The following is an 8,864-nucleotide window of genomic DNA, read 5'->3' on the forward strand; positions in this document are numbered from 1 at the left end:
ATCCTCAAGGAAGTATGACAGTGTTAGTGATCGTGCCTTGAGGTGTCCTGATACTTCTGTTCATTTCTTTGCAACCTTCTTCAAGCAGGAAATATGTCTTATGTATTGTTTTTACACCTTTGGGAATCACAGTTCTGGTCTCAACACTGGGTGACTTAGAGTGAGACAGTCTTTCTTATTACAGTAGCCCAAGATGACCTGGATCTCTGAATGATGGGATTGCAAGCATTTACTGCTGTAACCTTAGCCTCTTTTCTCCTGGGTGAGATATATTTATACCTTTTAAGTATGGAAATGATTGCATCAGCTAAATTACTATGTCTTGAGATTAGGGCTAGACATGAAAGCAAATGACTGGTGTGTAGTCTAATTAATGTTTATGAACATAGGTAACTTCATGAAGGCTTTTAAAAAACTGTTGTAAAAGACATTGAAATTTCACTAGTTTGGCTGGGCAGTGGTAGCACATACCTTTAGTCCAGCACTTGGGAGGCAGAGACAGGCAATCTCTGAATTTGAAGCCAGCCTGAGTTCCAGGAGAGCCATGGCTACACAGAGGTACCCTGTCTTGGGAGTGGGCGGAACCATCATCTTTTTCCTACTCTTTTGAAATAAGGTCTGACTTTGTAGCCCAAGCTGACCTTGAACTCAAATCTGGCAGGGCTGGAGTGATGATGGCTCAGCTCTTAAATAGCACTGACTACTCTTCCAAGGACCTGGATTCAATTCCTAGCACCTACATGGTGGTTCACAACCATCTGTAATTCCAATTTTAGGGGATCTGGTGCCCCCTTCTTGTAGTGGGTAGCTATTACAGCTTTGACCTGGAAGTACTAACCCCATTGAGGCTTTGGTAACTGTCACACCTACAAGGCGAGGCTGAGACAGGAGCCCTTAAGACCGAGATCCGGATTTGCCGCTTTCTTGGTTCCTGGAAGCTGGAAGTAGACGAGCAGAGTTTTCCAGAGAACACTGCTGGACTAAACTACACCTTTCCCAGACCCTGTAACCTATCCCTTTACTTATAAGTTACCCCACAAAAATAACCTCCTTTTAACTACGTGGAGTTGCTTAATACACAACCAATACCTTCTGGCATATGGTGCACAGATACACATAAAATAATATATCTTAAAAAACTGATGTCTTGGCATCTTAACTATTAAGTATATTGTTTGGTAATTTGAGTATATTTATATAATCAATCTCCAGAATGTCCTTCCTTTTGCAAAGCTGAAACCATATACCCATTAAAACACTACTCTCCATTCCTCTCTTTCTTTAGTCCCTGGCAATTGTCATTCTGCTTTATATGAATTTGGCTTTTTATGACTGACTTGACTTCATTTTTCTTTGTCTTAATCTCCTCATTTATTTATCCATGCTGTAGCCTGTGTCAGAATTCCCTTTTAAATGCAACTGGAGATAATTATTAAGCAAATTAAGCCATTCCCAAATGAGGGTTTTTTTTTTTTAATCATTTGTGGTTCTTAATTTTCTGCAGACCATCCAGTCATGCATTGTATATTGACATGAAAGTAGAAGCAAAGCAGAAATGTCTGGAGAAGGAAACGTGACCAGTGGGAAGGGGAAGGAAGGAGGAGGCAGAGGGTAGGGTGTGGAGTTTGCTTAACATCATATAACATACCCTTGTATGAAAATGACCTTTCAGTACATATTACCTGTATAGTAAAATAGTTTCCTAATTTTTTCATTTGACTTTTATGTTTATGGGTGTTTTACCTGCGTATATGTCTGTGTACCACATATGTGCAGTACCTTTGGAGGTGAGACAGTGTCAGATCCCCTGAGACTGGAGTTACAGATAGTTATGAGGCACCATGTGAGTGCTGGGAGTCCAGCTGGGGTCCTCTGGAAGAACATTCAGTGCTCTTAAACACTGAACCATCCTTCCAGCCTGTTGATCTAGTCTTGAACTTTCCCAGATCATCCTACCTTTTTGTCATCTCTCAGGGATGATCTGTACTGTTCCACCTGAACTTGCTTCTTGCTGTAACCACGTCTCCACCAACATTACCCATTCTCTCAGTTGAACCATGCACACTCCCTATACGTACAGTCTGTCTCCATTTTGATCTTTTTGAGTGCGTATTTTTTCTTAACTCCTTTTTCCTCTATGTAAGGCAAGTATCTCTTTTTTCTTTTTTTCCTGGAGCATTTCATGATAAAAGCAATTTCCTTTATAAAAAGTTGCCTCCACATCTTTCCATGAGATACCTCTGTTCTTTTCAAAGTCTGTGAGTGACCCTTTATGATAGTTTTGGTTGGTTGGAGGGGTAGGTGAGGGTTATGTTGAGACAGGGCATCATATATAGCTCAGGCTAGCTTAGGTTGCAGTATACTTTGTAGCTGAGGATGACCTTGAACTACTTCCACTGCCAGAGTGCTGGGATTATAGGAATGGGCCACCATTGTATGGCAAAACTTTTCCTGAGGAGATGAAAGATACATATTACTCACCTCAAAAATCCAACTGGGTGAACCAATGAGTTCTATTGGGGGGCTACTTACAGGAATATGGGTGAGGGGTTGCTTACAGGAGCAGAGATAACTCAAAGACAGCTGCACCACCAAAGTCCATTCCAATACAGATGACAGTTCACAAACCTAGGAACCTGGAGCACACTGTACAGCCTGCAGGCAGCTCAATCAGGTTGGAGACCAGGTGCCTCAGCTGGTCTAAATGTCTTCCAGGTAGCTGGCAAGTTTCTGTGTCTTCCAGGCAGCTGATCTTGTCTCAGAGATTTCTTTGGAGCTCTGTTCACTAGCCTCACAAGGACTCTAATTTTTTATTTTTCCCCAGAGCTGAGGACCGAAGGCCTTGAGCTTGCAAGGCAAGCGCTCTACCACTGAGCTAAATCCCCAACCCGGACCCTCACCTTTATATCTTACTCTGGTGAGGAGGGGCCTGGAGAATCTGGTCAGTTTCAGTGACTTCTTAAAGTTCCCTTGAGCTGTTTACCTTCCTGTCCAAGGAGCTTCCCTACAGGATGCAGTGTTACAATCTCAAGGAAACTGCTACGCAACAGCCATTAACCTGGCTGATTGTTTGTGCTTTCTTTTTTTGTTTTTTAAGGCATGGTCTCACTATTATAGCCTTGTCTGGCCTTGCAGTTCACCATGTAGGCCAGGCTGGCCTTGAACTCAGTAGAGAACCACCTGTCTACCTCCTAGAGGGACGGGATTAAATGCCTGGGCCACCATACCCAGCTTCATTCTTAGTTCTTGGGTGCCACTGTGTCACACACAGCGCTGTCCTGTTGCACACAGTGCTGATAGCACTGCAGTCTAAGGCAGTTCTTGCTTCAACTCGTCTCTTTTAGGTCCCCGTTTGTTGTTTTCCCCTGCTCACTTCAGGCTGAAGTAACTGACCTCAGTATGGTTAGACTGGTGGTGTTAAGTTTCTTTACTTGTTTTTACTTTATTTTACTTAGTCCATTTAGTTTTTAATTTACTAATTGTTGGTGTTGATTTTCTTTATTACTCACCATGTGGGGTGGGAAGTGAAGGTAGAGCTTGGGATACTCTTCTCTCCTTCTACCATGTGGGGCCCTGGGATTGAACTCAGGTCTTTAGGGTTGGTTTGCCAGCGAGCACCTTTGTCCGCTGAGCCATCTTAACTAGCCCCTTGGTTGGTTGGTTGGTTGGTTGGTATTTTATTTTTGTTGTTTTTAACCCTGTGTACTGCTTACACTATATGATTGTGTGCTACTAACTTTCAAATATCTATGAGTTACCTATGACATGTACCCGCAACCTACAGTTAAATTTTATTTAAAATAAACTGACTGCCCCTCATTTGTTTGACTTTCCTGTTGCTCCACTATTTTTTGTTGTTTTGGTTTTTCTGAGACAGGGTTTCTCTGCAAATCCCTGGCTGTCCTAGAACTCGCCCTGTAGACCAGACCGGCCTCCAACTCAGAGATCCTCCTGCCTCTGCCTCCCAGTGCTAGGATTAAAGGCGTCAGATGCTATACCCAACTGCTTGGATACTTTTAAATGATGCAGTTATAAACGTTTCTTAGTACAACAGCTCTCCCTGAGTCTACTCTGAAATGGAATGTCCAGGTCAAATAAAAAGTAGTATTTATAGTGTGTGACTAGATTGCCCTACATACATAGATTGCATTTATGATGCTTAAGCCTTTTAGCAATATCTTTGTGCTTCCTTATTCCCCTTGATATGTTTTCTTTTACTTTTAAATAAATGTCTGAGGTCAGAGCTGGGTTGGTAGAGTGCTTACCCTGAATGTACAAAGCACCAGGTTCAATCTTTTCACATTGTATAAACTGGACACTATGCTACACAGCTGTAATTCCTACACTCAAGATGTCAAGGCAGGAGGATTAGAAGTTCAAGTCATCCTTGGCTATGTAGAAGTTGAGACGAGCCTAGATTATATGTGTGTATATGAGCCCCCCCCCTTTTTTTAAGAGTTTGATAGGATCAGGTAGTTAGGATTGCCTTATTGGGGGTTATTTATTTGTAAAGCTAAATCTTTTAGTAAGTTTTATGTTTTTATCTAGTATTTGAACTATATTCAAATAATTAGGCCATTTATCTATTAGAAACAGGGTATTAAGCCAGGCGGTGGTGGCGCATGCCTTTAATCCCAGCACTCAAGAGGCAGAGCCTGGCGGATCTCTGTGAGTTCGAGGCCAGCCTGGTCTACAGAGTGAGTTCCAGGAAAAGGTGCAAAGCTACACAGAGAAACCCTGTCTCAAAAAACCAAGGAAAAAAAAAAGAAGAAAGAAAAGAAATAGGGTATTGAGAGGAAGAAGAAGGAGGGAGGGAGAGAGAGAAAGAAAGAAAGAAAGAAAGAAAGAAAGAAAGAAAGAAAGAAAGGGTATTAACCTCTATTTAGTTATTATGAGAAGATACAAAGTAGAAGCAAGCTTCATTAAGTCTTCCTCATTCGTTTGCCAGCTGCGGGATACGCCACACATGAATTCACAGTAATGTATTCAGCTTCTCTGTCCAGTGCATGGGCATTTAGGTGGTGTGTTATTAGGGTTCTCTAGAGAAAGAGAACTGGTTGAATGAAAATCAATGTCTCTCTCTCTCTCTCTCTCTGTTTCTCTCTCTCTGTCTATCTCTATCTATCTCACTCACTCACTCACTCAGTCTCACGCACACGGGATTTATTAGAATGGCTTACAGGTTGTGATCCAGCTGTCCCAACATGGCTGGCTCCCAGTGGAAAGTCCCAGAATCCAGTAGGTGTACCATCCTCCCCGGGGCTGGAGGCCCTAATGCAGTGAAAGGATAGACTGCCAGTGAAAAGGAGAACAAGCTTCCTTCTTCCGTGTCCTTATGTATGCTGGCAGCGGAAGGTGTGACCCAGATCAAAGGTGGGAATTCATCCCTCCCAGGTGTGCCCAGCCACGTGGGTGTTAGTTCCAGATGTGGTCAGGTTGACAAGAATAGCTGTCACAGATTGGCTTGTATGTCATCTTTGTGCAGGTACCGTGCTGATCTTCCCTGTATTGTTCCAGTTTTAGTGTGTGGGCAGGGTTTTCTTATTTTGTAGCTTAGCAGTATCTAGGTCAGGACTAAAACTCAGAACCTTTAATAGGAATGCTGTGCTTTCTTCTGACAAATTAGTTCTTTTTTAAATTACGACATTGGAAAATGTAATAAATAGCAAGATTTTGGGAGCTTAGTGTAAAGAGCACTGGCTGTTCTCGAGGAGGGGACCCAGCATCAGTTCCCATCACCCATATGGTGACTCAAAATTGTCTGTGATTCTTATTCTAGGAGATCCAGTTTCTACTTCAGGCCTCTGTGAGTTCCTTCATGCTTGTTGTGCACATTAGCTCATGAAGATACACACTGCACATACAAGTAATAAGTAATTAAATAAATCTTTCTGTTTGGTTTTTGACGAGTGTGGGGGTGTTTTTGTTTGAGACGGAGTTTTACTGTGCAGTCCTAGCTTTCCTGGAACTCACTATATAGACTGGGCTGACCTCAGACTCACAGAGATACACCTGCCTCTGTCTCCCAAGTGTAGGGACTAAAGGTGTGCATCACCATGCCTGGTGCATAATCTTAAAAAAAAAAAAAGTAAAAGATTTTTAAAGCCAGAAGACCTTGGAAAATGCATCTGTAGTCATCAACATTTGTGTGTGTGCTCGGGGCTCTAGAGCACCTTTCTCTAGAGGCTACACAGGGCGTCAGATTTTACAGTGCCTGTCAGGTATTGGAGCACACATACTAATCATTTGAGTAGACCCAAAGCACTTATTACTGTTGGTTTCAGAGCCAAAATGGCTTTAGGCTAGCTTTTATTCTTTCATTTCTTCATTTAATGGTTGGAGCTCGCTTTAAAAGAAAAGAAAAGGACAAAAACCCAGTTGCTGTGGCTTAGTGCACTATGAGAGAGCCAAGTTAAAGTAAGGGATCGTTGTAAAGCAGTCATTATCATCTACCTGCTTATTTTTGGAACAATAATTTGGATCAGTCTAACTTGTTTAGCATCTGAAGACAAGTTAATTTTTATCTGTGAGATGAAGTACTGTAGTTTTGTGTTCAGATAATTAAAGTTCACCAAAATGGGAGGCTTAGAGAACAGCTTAATGGCTTCCTCTAAAAATAATCCATTCACAGTTGATAGGTAGCATTTTGGTTGCTTAACGTTGTGTACAGTATGTGGTACTTTTACATAACTACTTTATTTAGACAAATATTGAGTCTTTGCCATGAGATATGACTGCATGACAGATAGCTAGAGAGGATAGAGGAAAAAAAGCTAAACACAGGGAGATTGTGGAGGCTGGGCATTTGATCTAAAGATAATGTCATTAATCAAAACCTGTTCGGAATATTTCCCTTGGAGTTACCTTCATTATCAGACACAAACTGTGAAGGAAACCAGCCCCTTAATTTTATATCACAGCTCAATGTGTGTGGGGTGCATGTTCTTGTTGGTTGGTTGTTTTGGTTTTTTTTTGGTTTTGGTTTTTGATTTTTTGAGACAAGGTTTCTCTGTGTAGCTTTGGTACCTGTACTTGATCTTGCTCTTGTGTGGCCATGGCTGTCCTGGAACTCACTTGGTAGCCCAGGCTGGCCTTGAACTCAGAGATCTGCCTGCCTCTGCCTCCCAAGTGCTAGGATTAAAGGTGCGTACCACCACCACTCAAAAAAAGATTTGTTTTTTATGTCTGTGTCTGTATTAGTTAATGCCACAGGTATATGGCTGCACATGGAAGTCAGAAGTTGGGTATTTGGTCCCCTGGATGTTTAATAGAGGTGTTTATGAGCCACCTAGTATGGATGCTCAGGTGCTCTAAAAGAGCAGCAAGCGTTCTCAGCTGTAGAACCATCTCTCCGGCCCCTTCTTTTTTTTTTTTTTTTTGAAACAGGATTTCTTCCTGAAACCTGGGACTCGACTGTTGGATTAGAATGACTAGCCTGCCATTCCCAGGAGTATGCCTGTCTCCACCTTCCCAGGACTGAGATAATTAGCACACACCACCGTACCTGGCTTCTCGTGTGTGTGCTGAGGATCTGAACTCGGGTTCCCATGCCTGTGTGGCATGTACTTTACCAGCTTGTCTTAATTAGGGTTTCTGTTACTGTGAAGAACACCATGATTTTGGCAGCTCTTAGAAGGGAAACATTTAATTGAGGTCATAGCTTATAGTTTCAAAGGTTCAGTCCACTATCATCATTTTGGTGTGCAGGTAGACATGGTGCTGGCTACATCTTGATCAGAAGGCAACAGGAAATGGACTGTGACAGTGGACGGTATCTTGAGCATAGGAAACCTCAAAGCCTGACCCACGGTGACAAACTCTCTCCATATCTAACTCCCAACAAAGCCACACCTAATAGTGCCACTCCCTATGAGCTTATGAGGGCCAGTTACAAACTGCCACACTACCACACCTACTGGGCTCCTTTTCTCCATTTTCCTCAGTCTTTTAAACATCCTCTCTGCAGTATAATTTTTTATGCAATAAATTGCATCTTTTGGGACAGGGTGGAAGAGAGAAGTGTAGCTTAGGGTAAGGCTTGTGCTTAAGAATATATGAGGTCCTGAATTTAAGTCTCAGCACCAAGAAAAGGGGAGGGGATAAAATGATTTTTTTAACTTAAGGCAGGATCTATGGAGCTCTGGCTATCCTGTAACTCACTGTAAACCAGACTGGCCTCAAGCTCACAGTGATCATCCTGTCTCTGCCTTCCAAGTGCAAGGACTACAGGGGTGTGCCACCACGCCCAGCTGAAACACTTCTTTATATAGTTAAATCTTAGAACCTGTGTAACATATGCTTGTGGAACCACCACCACAGTGAAGTCCCTGAACATCATATCACCACAGAAGAGCTCTTCCTCCTTTACAGTGTATACCTCAAGCAACCAGAGACCAGTTTTTGTCAGAGGTTACCAACAGCTTTCCTAGAAGTTCATATAGATTATTCCATTTCATATGGAAAAGAAAATAAGTACTGTCTAGTTTTCCTCAGTTTCATTGTGTTACCTCACGTCTCAATCTGTTCCATGGATGGATATACCTCATATTATTATTCTCACTCTTCCTTCTTCACTTCCCTTTTTCTTTCCTGTTTGTTTATTTACTTAAGTGGCAGTGGTGGCACACGCCTTTAATCCCAGTACTCCGGAGATAGAAGCAGGCGGACCTCTGTGAGTTCAGAAACAGCCAGAACTACACAGAGAAATCCTGTCTGGGGGGGGGGGGGGACGGACGGACTGACTCTGTATAGCCCTGGCTTTCTTGGAACTCACTGTGTAGACCAGCTGACCTCAAACTCAATCCTCCTGCCTCCATCCCTCCCAACTCCCACCCACAACTTGTTTGATTGGTTGGGTTGGAAGG

The 8,864-nt window shown here is 42.5% G+C and overlaps 1 non-coding gene across 1 annotated transcript; it reads right to left on the reverse strand.

Moving 5' to 3' along the window:
* Positions 1–5,441: 5,441 nt before the first annotated feature.
* LOC114710559 lies at positions 5,442–5,543 on the reverse strand. Its single transcript, XR_003737077.1, has one exon. It is a non-coding gene; the product is annotated as a U6 spliceosomal RNA (small nuclear RNA).
* Between the last annotated feature and the right edge of the window lie 3,321 nt (positions 5,544–8,864).

The sequence above is a fragment of the Peromyscus leucopus genome, unplaced genomic scaffold, assembly GCF_004664715.2.
Source record: "Peromyscus leucopus breed LL Stock unplaced genomic scaffold, UCI_PerLeu_2.1 scaffold_838, whole genome shotgun sequence".
In the NCBI taxonomy this organism is placed as follows: domain Eukaryota; kingdom Metazoa; phylum Chordata; class Mammalia; order Rodentia; family Cricetidae; genus Peromyscus; species Peromyscus leucopus.